The sequence below is a fragment of the Giraffa tippelskirchi genome, chromosome X (genome assembly GCF_054371585.1).
Source record: "Giraffa tippelskirchi isolate mGirTip1 chromosome X, T2T-mGirTip1v1.2.pri, whole genome shotgun sequence".
Classification (NCBI taxonomy): domain Eukaryota; kingdom Metazoa; phylum Chordata; class Mammalia; order Artiodactyla; family Giraffidae; genus Giraffa; species Giraffa tippelskirchi.
Genome location: NC_137289.1, coordinates 85,191,763 through 85,209,513, shown reverse-complemented (window position 1 = coordinate 85,209,513; position 17,751 = coordinate 85,191,763). Strand labels below are relative to the sequence as shown.

The 17,751-nt window shown below is 40.3% G+C and overlaps 1 long non-coding RNA gene and 1 pseudogene across 3 annotated transcripts in view; both read left to right on the top strand.

Annotated features, from left to right (window-relative positions):
* Positions 1–3,562: 3,562 nt before the first annotated feature.
* Positions 3,563–17,751, top strand: part of LOC145536828 (uncharacterized) — a 78,641-nt gene continuing 64,452 nt past the window's right edge. Inside the window, exon 1 of one of the 2 annotated variants that reach the window (XR_014076028.1) lies at positions 3,563–3,788. This is a non-coding gene — a long non-coding RNA (uncharacterized LOC145536828). The remainder of the gene's footprint in view (positions 3,789–17,751) is intronic. The other variant, XR_014076029.1, reaches the window with a different exon arrangement.
* On the top strand, positions 12,541–14,787 carry LOC145536825 (AP-1 complex subunit gamma-like 2 pseudogene; annotated as a pseudogene). The gene has a single exon (XR_014076026.1). The product of XR_014076026.1 is annotated as an AP-1 complex subunit gamma-like 2 pseudogene (transcript).

Below are 17,751 nucleotides of genomic sequence, written 5' to 3'. Positions count from 1 at the left end.
ACTGTTCATGTTATCATGACCTATGAACACCAATGTCTGATCAGTTAATCAAACTGTTACTATTTAGCACTCTACCATTTTAATGAAATTTATTCTTGTTTTATCATAATATGAGTGAAGTTCCATAACATTTGTAAGCCTTCAAACAAATGGGTTTTTTTAATGTAAAAGCTCTTTAAAAATCATTAGCATTTTAATTTTGTTTATAAATTACCACTCAAAAAATCAGACCTCACTACTTAAAGCCTCCAAACAGTTTTTTATTAGAATTGACTATATTGACCTGAAAGGATATTTAGAAATTTGTATACACCCATGTAATTGGAGCAGTTTCACATAGTGGGAATACTTTTTGCTAATTTGATAATAAGATGCTCAAATTCACTGAAATTAAGTCCTCTTATGCTTATAAAATTCTACTTTAATCCATTGTGTAACAATTGTCAAATCCTTTGGGTTACTTTAAATGATGAACTATTGGAAAATTTTCCATAGAAAATGAATAATGAATAGATTTTATTAATAATACCTGTCCATGTAATATGTGGAATATATATGTGTGTGTGTGTATATTATATATACACATCTTCCTATATTGCCCCTAGTTTCTCTTTTCCTGATTCTGAGCCAGCCTTTTCATTTTTATGATGGCAACCTGAGAATATGTTCCATTTTCTGTGGACTTTGTCAGATTCATACTGTATGAGGAAATGATCTAATGTGCTCCAGGCAAGTCACTTACATTACATGTCAGTCTCTTCATCTGTAAAATCATGAGATTGAACCTAGAGCTGGACAGAAAATTAGAGGTCACCTGACATTCTGTGATACTAGGAATCCTTAGGAAGTTTTTACTCTACAGAATCTCAGAATGATTTTTCTCAAATCTACTACCCTTCATGGAAATTCTCACAGTGCCTTGCACACAATAAAAGTTTGATTTGCCAACAGGCACCTAGCTGGTATGTGTTCATATCATACAGACTCAAAGAACCTGATGCCTGTGAGATCTCAGCACCTCCCTGGTAATAAAAATGATTGTAGTTTCCCTAGGAACTGAGGACTGAGGTCTATGGGCTTTACCTATGTGGAATCTGACTATATATGCAGTTGGTACCTGAGCAAGAATTATGGCTGCAACAGTTGTGGAGGTATGGTTAAGACCCACCTTGACATTGATGTGAAAAAGAATTTTATATCCCATCCAATATCTGCTTCAGTGTCTTAATTATTTCCATATCCTCAAAAACATATGTTGGAACAAATTAATAATATCAGAAAGGAAAGTGGTATAGAAGTCAAACCCAAGTCACTTCTGGTTTAATTCTTAGCTCTGCTGCTTAATTCCTCTGTACCTCATGTCCTCATGGTGGAAGTGGGGACAATAATCTGGACCTACCTCACAGGGGAATTGAGGATTTTTTCATATATAAATGTGCTTTTGAAATTGACTGAAGGATATATTGTATATCATAATTTTGTAATTTCTGAATAGAGTCCTTTAAATCTATGTTGTTATGTTTTCTTTCTCAGTCAAACCTTACAGAATGAGTATTGCAATTAATCTAGTTTTGGTAGTAATTTTGTTATTAATCCCTTATGTGTTAACATGGATAATTGTGTTATAATTGTGTTATATTGTGTTATAATACTTGATTTAGGGAGGAAAAGCACGTGGATATAAACCAATGGTTCTCAACATGGGGCAGATGAAAATAGCAGTGGGGTCATCCTTGAACCTTTTTCAGTATTTCAAAAAGTATACTAGAAATCATACATTTACCCATAGCATTCCTACTGCACAAGCCAACTAAGACAGAATTTTTACACATTTTGGTTATATTTCTTCAATTCTAACACTGGTTATCTATATTGATCAGAAACTGTGAATGGTGGTTAGGCTTTTAATTATTTTTTTAAATGAGAAAGCCTATTGTTATATGCAATTTAATAAATAAAATACTTGAAAATATGGGGAAGGAATAATAAAGGAATCTTTATGGCAGAAATGTTGGGAGCCACTTTCATAAAGGAACCAAAATTATTTGACCTCCACAGGTTGCTTACCTAGTCCCTAAATAATGAAATGCTAAAGTATGTGTGTGTGTTTTGGCTAGATTGGGCTATATAACTTCAGGTTAGAATTTGCCTTCAGTTTTTTTCTGTTTCAGGATGATATAATTGAGCTAATTTATCTGAGTGTATATGTGTAAATCATACATATACACACACAGGATTGCAAGTGTGAAAAGTGTTATGATGTCGTGTTCTAGCATTGGAGTAAACACCAATTTCTGAGTCTCAAAGTAGTTCTGTGTATAAAGTCAACATGAGTTAAGGCAATAATTTCTCAAATGTTTCTTGTATTCCTGCTTATTTTGTTTGCTTTGATCTTTGCTTAATTTTTTAATTTTTCATTTTATAGTAAGCAAATAGTATAAAATTGATTTAATACCTGGACTTTGAAACCAGTTACAAATGTTTGAAATTATGTGATCTCCAAGCTAGTTTACCATCCTTGAACTAACCACGTACAAATGTGAGTCAGCTGCAAAAACAGGAAATCCTGCTAGAAGGTGGGCACTGATCAAAATATCTGTCTGAAAAACCTAGGATTTCTACTTTGGGGCAGAGGATTCCTGTTGAGACAGTTTTACCAGAAAAGGGTAAAAGTGAATATGTCCATTTAAGCCAAGAACTTTCATGCATCTTGTATTGTTATATAGCCTGTGGAATGAATCATTTTTTCTCCCTTGAGTTCCGGAGTGACTCTCCTGGAAAAACTCAACCTATATACAGCTGTGCCAAAAGGAAGGATACCTGCCTCTCTGAAACTTTCACTGCTGCTTCTGTCGTTGTTCAATTGTCAGATATTAAATTTTATTATCTCAGGATGCAAAATTACAATAAAGTGCAAATCTCTGTTAATGAATTGTGTGTTCTTTGGTGCATCTTCCTTCTTCTGTCCCTGCTTTCATCATTATAAGGTAACTAAGGATTCCTTTTAAAATGTTTGTTTTGCATATTGCCCCTCCCACAGTTGCTAGTGTTATGCCTAATACTGTAAGTAATTCATGCTCTCTGTTGGTTTTGTAGGCCTTTGTTGTGCCCAGTGTTTGGCATTTGACTAAATAGGAATTTGTTTCTAAACAACTTTGCATTCACCTTGCATGCCTACTTATGAATTATAAAAATAAAGTACAAGTGGATGGTCAGGATATATTTAACAGGAGGCTTCCTGTGTGCTATTTTCAGTCTTGCATGAATTCTATGTTCCTTAACAGCACCGGAATACAGGTGCCAGACAGCTGGCAAGCTGGCTTTTGGGGATAATAGAAATTCGTGTATCTCATTCATATGGAAATTCCATACGGTGAAGAGCAGCCATTTATAAGACTCCTCCTTTCTGATATGTAAAGTAACGTTTACAGCCCCCTCTCTTGAGAATGATTCTAGCCTCTGGCTTTCTAGACTTGTTAGATTTTGATCCCTGTCTCTGCTAAAAAGGGCTATCTTGTAAGAGAGTATATATATGCCCACAATATGTTGAATAAACGCCTTTGTTGCACCAGAGCACTGGTGCCGCTGTCTCTCTCTCTCTCCCCTACCTCCCCCCGTCCCCTTCATGCGGCTCAGCCGCTTTTCTTCCTTCTTTCACTTTCTTATCGGTGGAGTCTGTACCCCCAAGTTCCGGTCCAGTAATGGACCACAACAATTGGAGTGCCAGAACAGGGACTTGGGATACGGCAGGTCGGGCAGAGTGACCCCGGAAAAGCTCATTGAAGCTGGTAAGTACTAAAGACATGGGTATAACGGCGAGCCTGTTGAGACTGGTAAATATTAAGGACGTAAATATAACTGCGGGAAAGCCCAAACACCTTTTTTACTTTACTTTATCACTTATTTTTACTTTATCACTTATTTAAAGCTCAGGGATTTTTAGTTTTGCGCCAGGAAATAGAGACTGGCCTTCAAACAGTGGTTGAATGTTACCCTTGGTTCCCTGAGGAAAGCGATATTGATTTAAAAATTTGGCACCAGGTCAAAAAAAATGCTAAACGAGCTGCCAGAAAGGGAAAAAACATTCCTACAGATTTCTGGCCTGTATGGGCTCCTATTGAAACCATGATTCTGCCACTTCAAGGTAATCCTGGCCCTGCAGATATTCAACAACAGGCAGAACACTTATTACATAAATATAAACTAAATGATAAAACCTTACTGGAACAACATGATATATTTACTAACCCTCCCTCGGTTGTTCCAAGCGCTCCCCGTCTGTCAACAGAGGCAAATTTAAAAGCCTCTCCTTTGCTAGAACCTAATGATTTTAACAACGACTCGCTTAAGCCATCTCCTTCGCGACGGAGGCTTTCTAAATTGCTGGCTTTACAATCACAGGTCTCTGAAGCCAGTGGTTTTTCCGCTTTAGCAGTTTTAAGAAATCCCGATGCTCAAGGGCACGTAATACCTCAATATAAGGCTATTAACTTTCATCCCATGCAACAAATAAAGAAGACTATGGCTATGTACGGCCCACATTCTCGAGTACAGTGCCCTACTTTGTTGCATAAACAAAAACAGTGGCCCTTAAGGCTTGGGAACAAATTACTCCTCAAGGGGAACCTACAGGTAGCTACACTAAAATATTGCAAGGACCTAATGAAACGTATGCTGATTTTTTAGCTAGATTACAAACTGCTATTTCCAGTACTGTAATTGGAAAAGAAGCTAAAAGACAGCTAGAGAAACTACTTGCTTATGAAAATGCAAATCAAAAATGCCAAAAAGCCATAGCTCCTATTTGGGAGGCAGGGACTATTATAGATTATTTGAAGGCTTGTTGCAATCTAGGATCAGAAACTCAAAAAATGCAAATGCTAGCTAAAAGAATGGTTGCTGCCCTTGAAAAGGGAAATGAAAGATGTTTTACATATGGAGATAAAAGCCATTTAAAAAGGGATTGCTCTAAGAAGGTTAATAATAAACCCTCCAAAGTCTGCCCTCGCTACTGGCGAGGTATGCATTGGGCCAAAGATTGTGAATCTAAATTTGAATGAAAGGGAAACCTATTCCGAAAAACTCCAAGCAGGGGACCACCCAGGTCACCTCCAACAATAACCAGGGAAAAATTCCATCTTTTCCCTCAAACCCTCAAACAGTCCCCTCTCCAATACCTACCAGACTGTTTGAAGCCCTGCCCCCACAAACTTTCGGTCTTTTACTTGGCCCCTCTAGTTTGACTTCTAAAGGAATTACTGTTCACCCTGGAGTAATTGATTCAGATTATAGAGGAGAAATTCAAATTGTGATGTCATCCCAGATTTTATGGCAATTTAAAAAGGGAGACAAAAATGGCTCAGTTATTTCTTTTTCCTTATATCTCTATTAACTCCTCTAAAGATGTACAAACGGGCAGATTCGGCGGTACAGATCAAAAGCAGTCCTTGTGGACTTCATTAATATCTGAATTTGCCCGACCAAATATAAATATCAAAATGGTAAGAAATATTCTGGTCTCCTCGACACTGGATCTAATATTACTATCATTTCCAAACATTTATGGCCCAAATCTTGGCCTATACAAAAAATTTCTTGCCAAATTGCAGAAATTTCTCAAACTAAAGTATAGGAGGTTTATCAAAGTACTCAAATATATCCATGTGAGGGACCAGAAGGCCAACCTACAACATTAAAACTTTATGTGATAGATGCCCCCCTTAATTTAATAGGGAGAAACTTTATTCACATTGTTGTAGCCACACATTCTGGGAAACAAACTCACTCAGAAAGACAATGCAGATAGTGGAGTGCAGTTTAATGCACCGGCGGGCCCAAGGCAGAGTCTTCTCTTAGACAAAGACCCCGACCAGCATTTGTAAAAATCTTTGATATTCCATGTGTACTTGTCCGAACTCACCACTCCAAATTCCTTGCGACTTACGTAAACTAAGAAGGGTAAATGCAATCACAGTAATCCCATCATTCGTGTGTTGTGTGTTCAAACAGTTAAACAATTGGCCGATAATCAATAAGAAACTTGTTTCGAACACCTAAAAACTTGAAACTTGGAACGGACATTTTACAAGGACGTGCTAATAAGACTTTACCTTCTGTAACCTGTATTAATTGCTAACTATATACTTGTTAAGAAATGATTCCCTTTTGATTGTGATTGAGATTCTACTCAATATTGTGTTACTCCTGTTCGATCTAATCCTAGTACCTACAACTGGGTACAAGTCAAAATTCATTTATGATCTCACTGTATGTACAACTTTTTTTTAAAAAATCCACCTTCTTTCACTTATCTAGAGACTCTAGCTGAGCAACTATCAGTTTAATTATCTGGGCTAAACCCACGAGGTTGATTTCAAAATATTCTTCACAGCATCAGGTCTGAAACTGTAACTTTGGTGTTTGTCTTGGTGACTTACTTGATTTGTTGTTTACTGTTGCCTTTCTATGAGATTGGTTGATATTAAACAAACTCATATGGTCAGGACCTTTTTTACAAATACAATAAAACAGGAGCAGTTGTCAGGATACATTTAAAAGGAGGCTTCCTGTGTGCTGTTTTCAGTCTTGCATGAATTCTGTGTTCCTTAACAGCACCTGAATACAGGTGCCAGAGAGCTGGCAAGCCGGCTTTTGGGGATAATAGAAATTCGTGTATCTCATTCCTATGGGGAGAAGGCAATGGCAACCCACTCCAGTACTCTTGCTTGGAAAATCCCATGGATGGAGGAGCCTGGTAGGCTGCAGTCCATGGGGTCGCGAAGAGTCGGACACGACTGAGCAACTTCACTTTCATTTTTCACTTTCATGCATTGGAGAAGGAAATGGCAACCCACTCCAGTGTTCTTGCCTGGAGAATCCCAGGGTCAGCAGAGCCTGGTGGGCTGCAGTCCATGGGGTCGCACAGAATCGGACACGACTGAAGCGACTTAGCAGCAGCAGCAGCAGCAGCATTCCTATGGAAATTCCATACAGTGTAGAGCAGCCATTTACAAGTCTCCTCTTTTTTGATATGTAAAGTAACTTTTACAACCCCTTTTCTTGAGAATGATTCTAGCCTCTGGCTTTCTAGATGACTTGTTAGATTTTGATCCCTGTCTCTGCTAAAAAGGGCTATCTTGTAAGAGAGTATATATATGCCCAGAATATGTTGAATAAACGCCTTTGTTGCATCAGAGCAATGGTGCCCATGTCTCTCTCTCTCTCTCTCTCTCTCTCTCTCCCCCCTCCCCTGTCCCCTTCATGCGGCTTGGCCTCTTTTCTTCCTTCTTTCACTTTCTTATCGGTGGAGTCTGTACCCCCAAGTTCCAGTCCATTAAAGGACCACAACAGTGGATTTCCACCGTACTAAGTATAATGTTTTAATGCAAGAAATGTTGAAATGCGAACCTACTTGGCAAAAGTTTTGACTCTTGTTAGCAGACTATATGACACTAAGTGTTAACTCAAGGTGGTTAACATGCAATAATACTAGATTTTTAAAAACTTATTCCAAACTTCTGCAAATTTAGCAAAACAGCAAAATGTTTCATAACAAGAAAAACTGTTTAATGTTTCCCAGTATCTTTGTCAATGGTATTGAACATTTCAAAGACTATAAATTTCAAAATGTTAAATTGAAGATGACACACTTAAACCTACAGAGAAGTTGCATGTTTTGTTTTAAAATTCTTTTTTGAAATGTTACTATATGGGTGGATAAAGAGCTATACTTTTCATTGATAATTTCTTGAATGTGGTATAGGATGTGCTATGTAAGAAACACTTTTACATTGCATTTTATATTATTGAGGGCAGAGCCAGGCCTTTAAATCTGCCATTAAATAATATTTAACAGTTTATGGGATACTTCACTTACCTAAATATAGGAAATTCTCTGGGGGATAGAAAATTCTCCAGTTGTAACTATCATAAATCTGAGTTGTTATCCCTGTTCTATCACCCGAGTGACCTCTAGCAAAAATCAGGTCATTTAGTCTGATTTTATCCATCATCCCCAAGGTAGGAGGTTGGGTTAGAGCAAGGTTGCAAACTAAACTATAACCAGTTCTCAGATACACGTCTTTTTGACCTGCAGAATTTTTTTTTCACACATTTTGAATTAGTTGCCAGCACTTAAGTGATTTCATGTAGAAAACCAGATTTCTGTCTTCTTGAGAAATTCCACATGTGAACAGTCAGCAAGAGCTGAGTAGCAACCTGCCTCTTTTTGATGGAGTATTCATTTTTTTTTTGTCATTTTTTAATGATTGATAATCTTGACCACATACAGTTGAAACAATATTGATCTTTATACAACAATGACAACAAATGGGTGTGGGGAGCATTTGTGCAAATATATATGTAATAAGAATATGGACATCAGCATTACTCATTATAAGAACAGAACACTTGGAAAATAAGCCATTAAGAGGGACCAAGTAAGTAAATTTTGGTACGTTTGCACAATGCAATGCTATCAATTTGTGTTTTGGTTTTTATTTTTAATTGAAGTATAGTTGGTTTACAATGTGATATTAGTATCTGGTATTAGTTTCAAAGTGATTCAGTTATATGCATGTATACTTTTTATTTTATTATATATATATTTTCAGATTCCTTTCCATTATAGATTATTGCAAGATATTGATATAATTCCCTGTGCTATACAACAGGAACTTGGTGTTTTATATATAGTGGGTATATGTTCATTTCAAGCTCTGAATTTTTGCCTCCCCCCCACCCCTGCTTTCTCCTTTGGTAACCATAAGTTGGTTTTCTATATCTGTGAATCTGTTTCTGTTTTATAAATAAGGTCATTTATATAATTTTTTTAGATTCCACATATAAGTGATATATTTGTCTTTGTCTGACTTTACTTAGTATGTTAATCTCTAGGTCCATCCATGTTGCTGCAAATAGCATTATTTCATTCTTTTTATAACTGTATGTATATTACCACATCTTTATCCATTCATCTATCAATGAACACTTAAATTGCTTCCATGTCTTGGCTATTGTAAATAGTACTGCTATAAACATTGAGTTGCGTGTGTCTTTTTGAAGTAGAGTGTTCTTTGGATATATGCCCAGGAGTGGGATTGCTGGATCATATGGTAACTCTAGTTTTTTAAGGAACCTCCATACTGTTCTCCGTGGCGGCTGTACCAGTTTACATTCCTGCCAACAATTTAGGAGGGCTCCCTTTTCTCCAAACCTTTCCCAGCATTTATTCTTTGTAGACTTTTTGATGATGGCCATTCTGACTGGTGTGAGATTGGAGCATTTATTTTCTGTTTTCCCAGTGTAATACTATTCTCTCTTGTCTCCCTGAAACTCAGATTATTTTGTTTGTTTTATGATGTAGTTGAAAAGGAAGCAATATATTTCTTGAACCTGTATCTCTTTCAAAATTGAGGAAAAGATGCAGACCATGGTAGCTACATGTATTATTAAATATTCATTTGGTTGGAGGTATGGAGAGAGTGCCTTGTTTGTGGAAGGGAAGTGTTTTCTTACTAATGACCTATGTGGATGAAAAATGTCACTTGCCATATCAGTAAACAAAGGAGGATGTTGCAGCCTGCAAGCCAGCAGCCACTGCAGCCACCCCCAACTGTGCATCCTGAGGTGATTCACAATGGAGGATACTGGCCCTACTAGTTAAGGTGCATATCAAAAGAGTGATTTTGGTGAGCCCATACACACAAAAGCACCTAATTCATTAACTTTAGATGTCTGGTTTTCTTTAATTAACTGTAATTTTTTTGTATTTAAAGTTCCAGCTACCTGGTTTTTATTGGAAAACTCCTGCTCCCTTTCAGAGTAGTCCCTCAGAACTACCTGAGAGGCTGTCTCCTGGGGTTAAGGCCTCAATTTTGTCCACCAAATAAGACAACTCTCAACTGTTAGGTTGTGCATTTTTTTAGTCCACACCTACTGCATTCATTGATGTTACCTAGTAATAATGAACGCTTGATTTAATGATTCCATAAACTAAACGATTGTTACAGCCTCATTTAAATCTGACATTCTGAGTGTCCATGAGATGATTTTGTGACATAGGTGTATTTAAAATTATTTTGCCTTTGAGGGCCTGTTTATGATGATGAAGTGATGGTGTTAATAAAACTGACCAGGCTTCCAAACAGTAGCATCAAAGACCCCATCTAGTGAAACACAGCCACAAGCAGGGAGATCCAACACGTTATTTTAGAACAGATCTTTACTTCATAACTTTCAACAAAGTTTTGTCATGCACCCAAAGCAGCACCTTCATATTGCCCAAGGTGATACCACCATGTTAAGAACTCTAAGTAAGAATCTATAAAACCTGTCCTGTATTTTGTTTAGATACGACTACTGACTTTTTTTCTCATTTTTACTATGTTGAACCAGAATGATATTAATTTCTTTAAAAATTCAGAAAACATTTCAAGAATAAGTTAGATTCACTATGTTCAGATAATGCAACCAGAACTAAATCAGTTTATGCTTAAATAAGGATTTGTATTAGGGTGTGATGGATGGAAAATATGGCCATTAAGATTAGTTTTTCTTTATTATAAAAATACTTGCACCTACTAGAAAATATATGAAATAGAAGTATGAAGAAGAAAATTAAAATCTCCCATAATTTTACTATATACTACATTTTTATGTATACATGTATATAATTAAAACTTTTCAAAGTATGCTGCCTTTACACTTTCATATTTTCCCATATCAATATATTCTCTTTGAAACTAATAGCAGAACAATGTCTGAATATGCCATAATTTATTTCTTTCACTTTGTTTGGTATTTAGTTTGTTTTCAGTGTTTGTGTATTATAAATAATGACTTCATGAGTATCTTTTTTTTTTTTAATAAATTTATTTATTTTAGTTAGGGGCTAATTACTTTACAATATTGTAGTGGTTTTTGCCATACATCGACATGAATCAGCCATGGGTTTACATGTGTTCCCCATCCTGAACCCCCCTCCCACCTCCCTCCCCATCCCATCCCTCTGGGTCATCCCATTGCCCCAGCCCTGAGCATTTGTCTCATGCATTGAACCTGGAATGGTGTTGTGTTTCACATATGATAATATACATGTTTCAATGCTATTCTCTCAGAATGTCCCACCCTCACCTTCTCCCTCAGAGTCCATAAGACTGTTCTATGCATCTGTGTCTTTTATTCTGTCTCACATATAGGGTTATTGTTACCATCATTCAAATTCCATATATATGCATTAGTATACTGTATTGGTGTTTTTCTTTCTGGCTTGCTGCTCTGTATAATGGGCTCCAGTTTCATCCATCTCAATAGAACTGATTCAAATGTATTCTTTTTAATGGCTGAGTAATATTCCATTGTGTATATGTACCACAGCTTCCTTATCCATTCGTCTGTTGATGGACATCTAGGTTGCTTCCATGTCCTGGCTATTATAAACAGTGCTGAGATGAACATTGGGGTACACGTGTCTCTTTCCATTCTGGTTTCCTCGGTGTGTATGCCCAGCAGTGGGATTGCTAAGTCATATGGCAGTTCTATTCCAAGTTTTTTAAGGAATCTCCACACTGTTCTCCATAGTAGCTGTACTAGTTTGCATTCCCACCCACAATGTAAGAGGGTTCCCTTTTCTCCACACCTTCTCCAGCATTTATTGCGTGTAGACTTCTGGATAGCAGCCATTCTGACTGGCGTGAAATGGTACCTCATTGTGGTTTTGAGCATTTCTCTAATAATGAGTGATGTTGAGCATCTTTTCATGTGTTTGTTAGCCATCTGTATGTCTTCTTTGGAGAAATGTCTGTTTAATTCTTTTTTTTTTTGATAAATTTATTTATTTTAGTTGGGGGCTAATTACTTTACAATATTGTAGTGGTTTTTGCCATACATCGACATGAATCAGCCATGGGTTTACATGTATTCCCCATCCTCAACCCCCCTCCCACCTCCCTCCTCATCCCATCCCTCAGGGTCATCCCATTGCCCCAGCCCTGAGCATTTGTCTCATGCATCGAACCTGGAATGGTGTTCTGTTTCACATATGATAATATACATGTTTCAATGCTATTCTCTCAGGTTGTCCCACCCTCACCTCCCACAGAGTCCATAAGACTGTTCTATGCATCTGTGTCTCTTTTTCTGTCTCGCATATAGGGTTATCGTTACGATCTTTCAAATTCCATATATATGCATTAGTATACTATATTGGTGTTTTTCTTTCTGGCTTACATCACTCTGTATAATGGGCTCCAGTTTCATCCATCTCAGTAGTACTGATTCAAATGTATTCTTTTAATGGCTGAGTAATATTCCATTGTGTATATGTACCACAGATTCCTTATCCATTCGTCTGCTGATGGACATCTAGGTTGCTTCCATGTCCTGGCTAGTATAAACAGTGCTGCCATGAACAATGGGATACACGTGTCTGAGGCCAAGACCCAGGCCCAGGAGCGGGAGGTGATCCAGAAAGAGTGCACCCACATCCGGGCCTCCTTCCGCGATGGGGACCCTCTGCACAGCCACCACCAGCTGGCCAAACTGCTCTACGTCCACATGTTAGGCTACCCCGCCCACCTTGGACAGTGACCTGAGCCAGGGGATTGAGGCTGTCCAAGGCCTAGCCTTGTGCACACTGAGCTCCATGGGCTCTGCTGAGATGTGCCAGGACTTGGCCCTGGAGGTGGAGAAGCTGCTTCTGTAGCCCAGTTCCTATGTGCGAAAGAAGGCTGTTCTGACTGCAGTGCACATGATCCGGAAGGTCTCTGAACTCTCTGACATCTTCCTCCCACTCTGTGCCCAGCTGCTTCATGAACGTCACCATGGCATCCTGCTGGGCACCATCACGCTGATCACCGAGCTCTGCGAACGAAGCCCTGCAGCCCTCAAGCACTTTCGAAAGGTGGTACCCCAGCTAGTGCATACCCTCCGGACTCTGGTGATGACAGGATGCTCCACAAAACACAGTGTGTCTGGAGTCAGCGACCCATTCCTGCAGGTCCAGATACTTCGTCTGCTTCGGATTCTGGGCTGGAACCACGAGGAGAGCAGTGAGACCATGAATGACTTGCTGGCCCAGGTAGCCACAAACACAGACACCAGCCAAAATGCGGGCAATGCAGTTCTGTTTGAGATGGTGTTGACTATCATGGACATCCCCTCTGCCTCGGGCCTGAGGGTTCTAGCTGTCAACATTCTTGGCCGCTTCCTACTCAACAGTGACAGGAACATTAGATACGTGGCCCTGACATCCTTGCTGAAGCTGGCACAGTCTGATCACAGTGCTGTGTAGCAACACCGGCCCACCATGGTGGGATGTCTGTGGGAACCTGATGCCTCTGTCAGCCAGCAGGCCCTGGAACTGAGTCTGGCCCTGCTGAATAGCTCCAATGTGCGAGCCATGACCCAGGAGCTGCAGGGCTTTCTGGAGTCCTGCCCCCCTGATCTACGGGCCGACTGTGCATCTGGCATCCTACTGGCAGCAGAGAAGTTTGCCCCAACCAAGTGGTGGCACATAGATACCATCCTCCACGTGCTGATGACGGCAGGCTCCTATGTGCATGATGATTCAGTGGCCAACCTGACCCAGCTGATTGGGGGCGCCCAGGAGCTCCACGCCTATTCCGTGCGCCACCTCTACAGCACCCTGGCTGAGGACATCTCCCAGCAACCCCTGGTGCAGGTGGCAGCCTGGTGCATCAGGGAATACCGAGACCTCCTGCTGGAGGGCACCTGTGAGGAAACTGAGCCCCTGCAGGTGGAGGAAGAGGAGGTATTAGCACTGCTGGAAAGGGTGCTGCAGTCCCAAATGTCCCTGCCAGCCACCAAGGGGATATGCCCTCACAGCCCTCATGAAGCTCAGCAGCCGGCTCCATGGGGACAACAACCGCAACTGCCAGGTGATGTCCATCTGAGGGAGCTGCCAGGACGTGGAGCTGCAGCAGCAGGTGGTGGAGTACAATACCCTCTTCTGGAAGTATGACCACTTGAGGGCTGCTGTCCTGGAAAAGATGCCTCTTGTGGACCGGGATGGCCCTCAGGTCGATGAGGAAACAAAAGAAAGCAAAGAAGTAGCCCAGCTTTCGGAAGCAGCCCCTGTCCCCACAGGGACCCAGGCCTCAAAGCTCTTGGATCTGTTATATCTCCTGGATGGCCCTTCTGAGAATGCCCAGCACCGCCCCCCCCTGGATCCCACCCCAGGAGACACTTTGATACACCTCCTTGACCTTCCCTGTGCTCCCCTAACCCATGCTCCCATCCCACATCTCAAAGTATTTGAGCGTGAAGGACTTCAGCTGAATCTTTATTTTGTTCGACCCCCTGGAACACCTACTTTGCTGTTAATCACTGTCACTGCCACCAACACCTCGGGGTGACGTCACGCACTTCATCTGCCAGGTGGCTGTGCCTAAGAGTTTCCAGCTGCAGCTACAGGCCTCCAGTGGAGGCACTGTTTCAGCCCAGGGTGGCCTTCCAATGACCCAGCTGCTCAGAATTCTCAATCCTAACAAGGCTCCCTTGCGGCTGAAGTTGCACCTCACCTACAACCACTTTGGCCAGTATGTACAGGAAATCTTTGAGGTGAACAACTTGCCTGTGGAGACATGGCAATAACTCAGCCTCCACTCAGAGCCTGAAATCCTCCTGTGTCCCCAAATCAGGAGCCCCAGCTACTTGGAGCCATATCTGAGGATGACCAGCAGGTGGCACTCTGGTCCTGTGCTTGCTGCTGCAGAAACTGGGGTGGGGGAAACCCCACAAATGATGAAAGCCCAATAAAGCCCAAGGGGGCAAAGCCATAAAAAAAGGGGGGTGGAATTAACAATAACACAATAATAGTGGGAGACTTTAATACCCCACTCACACCTATGGACAGATCAACTAAACAGAAAATTAACAAGGAAACACAAACTTTAAATGATACAATAGACCAATTAAACCTAATTGATATCTATAGGACATTTCACCCCAAAACAATGAAACAATAAATGCTGGAGAGGGTGTGGAGAAAAGGGAACCCTCTTACACTGTTGGTGGGAATGCAAACTAGTATAGCCACTATGGAGAACAGTGTGTAGATTCCTCAAAAAACTGGAAATAGAACTGCCATATGACCCAGCAATCCCACTGTTGGGCATACATACCAAGGAAATCAGAAATGAAAGAGACACGTGTGTCCCAATGTTCATCACAGCACTGCTTATAATAGCCAGGACATGGAAGCAACCGAGATGTCCATCAGCAGACGAATGGATAAGGAAGCAGTGGTACATATACACAATGGAATATTACTCAGCCATTAAAAAGAATACATTTGAATCAGTTCTAATAAGGTGGATGAAACTGGAGCCTATTATACAGAGTGAAGTAAGCCAGAAAGAAAAATACCAATACAGCATACTAATGCATATATATGGAATTTAGTAAATTGGTAAAGATAACCCTGTATGCAAGACAGCAAAAGAGACACAGATGTATAGAACAGTGTTTTGGGCTCTATGGGAGAGGGCGAGGGCGGGATGATATGGGAGAATGGCATTGAAGCATGTAAATTATCATATGTGAAACGAATCGCCAGTCCAGGTTCAATGCATGATACAGGGTGCTCGGGGCTGGTACACTGGGATGCCCCAGAGGGATGGGATGGGGAGGGAGGTGGGAGGGGGTTCTGGAAGGGGAACACATGTACACCCATGGCAGATTCATGTCAGTTCAGTTCAGTCGCTCAGTCGTGTCCTACTTTTTGCGACCCCATGAATCGCAGCACGCCAGGCCTCCCTGTCCATCACCAACTCCCGGAGTTTACCCAAACTCATGTCCATCGAGTCTGTGATGCCATCCAGCCATCTCATCCTCTGTCCTCCCCTTCTCCTCCTGCCCCCAATCCTTCCCAGCATTAGGGTCTTTTCCAGTCAGTCAACTCTTCGCATGAGGTGGTCAAAGTATTGGAGTTTCAGCTTCAACATCAGCCCTTCCAATGAACACCCAGGGCTGATCTCCTTTAGGATGGGCTGGTTGGATCTCCCTGCAGTCCAAGGGACTCTCAAGAGTCTTCTTCAACACCACAGTTCAAAAGCATCAATTCTTCGGCACTCAGCTTTCTTCACAGTCCAACTCTCACATCCATACATAACTACTGGAAAAACCATAGCCTTGACTAGACAGACATTTGTTGGCAAGGTAATGTCTCTGCTTTTTTCATATGCTATCTAGGTTGGTCATAACTTTCCTTCCAAGGAGTAAGCGTCTTTTAATTTCATGGTTGCAGTCACCATCTGCAGTGATTTTGGAGCCCCCCAAAAATAAAGTCTGACACTGTTTCCACTGTTTCCCCATCTATTTCCCATGAAGTGATGGGACTAGATGCCATGATCTTAGTTTTCTGAATGTTGAACTTTAAGCCAACTTTTTCACTCTCCTCTTTCACTTTCATCAAGAGGCTCTTTAGTTCCTCTTCACTTTCTGCCATAAGGGTGGTGTCATATGCATATCTGAGGTTATTGATATTTCTCCCGGCAATCTTGATTCCAGCTTGTGCTTCCTCCAGCCCATCATTTCTCATGATATACTCTGCATTGCATATAAGTTAAATAAGCAGGGTGACAATATACAGCCTTGACCTACTCCTTTTCCTATTTGGAACCAGTCTGTTGTTCCATGTCCAGTTCTAACTGTTGCTTCCTGACCTGCATATGTATATATATATAACAGATCAGATTTGACCCATGACCTGTAGTTTGCTGACTATAGTTTACTTACCTTACATGACAAGTACAATCCATTCCCTTTGGATTGACTTCTTTATCCTGAGGTTTGTCTTTAAGTATGACCTTTTCATATATTCCTTCTCTTAGCTACCCTTTCTAAAGTAAATATGCCCCTCTCACTTATCACTGCATCCTATTTCTTATTAATGTTCTTATGACAGTGTATAACTATGTTTAGATTTCCTTGGCTCTTGTCTGGTCTCCTCTAATAGATTTTAAGTTACCTTTGGTCAGGGACAATGTCTGTTAGAGTTTAATTTACCAGTGCCTAACACTAACATTTAGTAAGGATTAAATAAACATTCTTAAATGTACTACTCAGCCTCCTTTTCCCTTTTGGCTTTGTTTATTTGAAGGTGGTGATCCATCTGACTGTTTTAATTATGGACTTACTGAAGACATTTGGAAGGCTTAATTATGTTAAGCAGTACCAAGTCTATCGCTTGATGAACTTAAAACCATTTGCTTCCCCTTTGTATATCATGAACAACAGCTTGATGGTAGATCTATAATCTGTAAAAGTCACCGTAGCTGAGTTCTGAAATTACTGATTTTGTTGGGAAACAAAGTGGAAGACTTAGTAGTAGGCCTCAACAGCACAACTAAAATCTTACATATCTTAAAGACAGTAGGGTGAGGAACAAAAGAGATTTTTTTGAGGTCATAACTGAAAGTTTATTACTAGTAGCAATTATATGAAATGCTGTATAAAGGATTGTGGTGCTGCATCCAGTTGTTTTGAGTTATGGAGAAAAGAATAGACTACTGTAAGAATGAAAATCAACAGCTCAATGTTTAAATAAATATTATTTCCTGTCACTGAGACATGACAGTCTCAATTTAAAAAGTTCAGAGCAGAAGGGCAACTTCGTTTTTTCTCAAGTCATTGTACTTCCATCTCAAAAGGAATGCTTTGTCATCTGAAAGGTTGAAGGTGGATAGCCACTGTCTAGCTTGTAGGTGGTGAGAAGGTAGAGGGGATCAT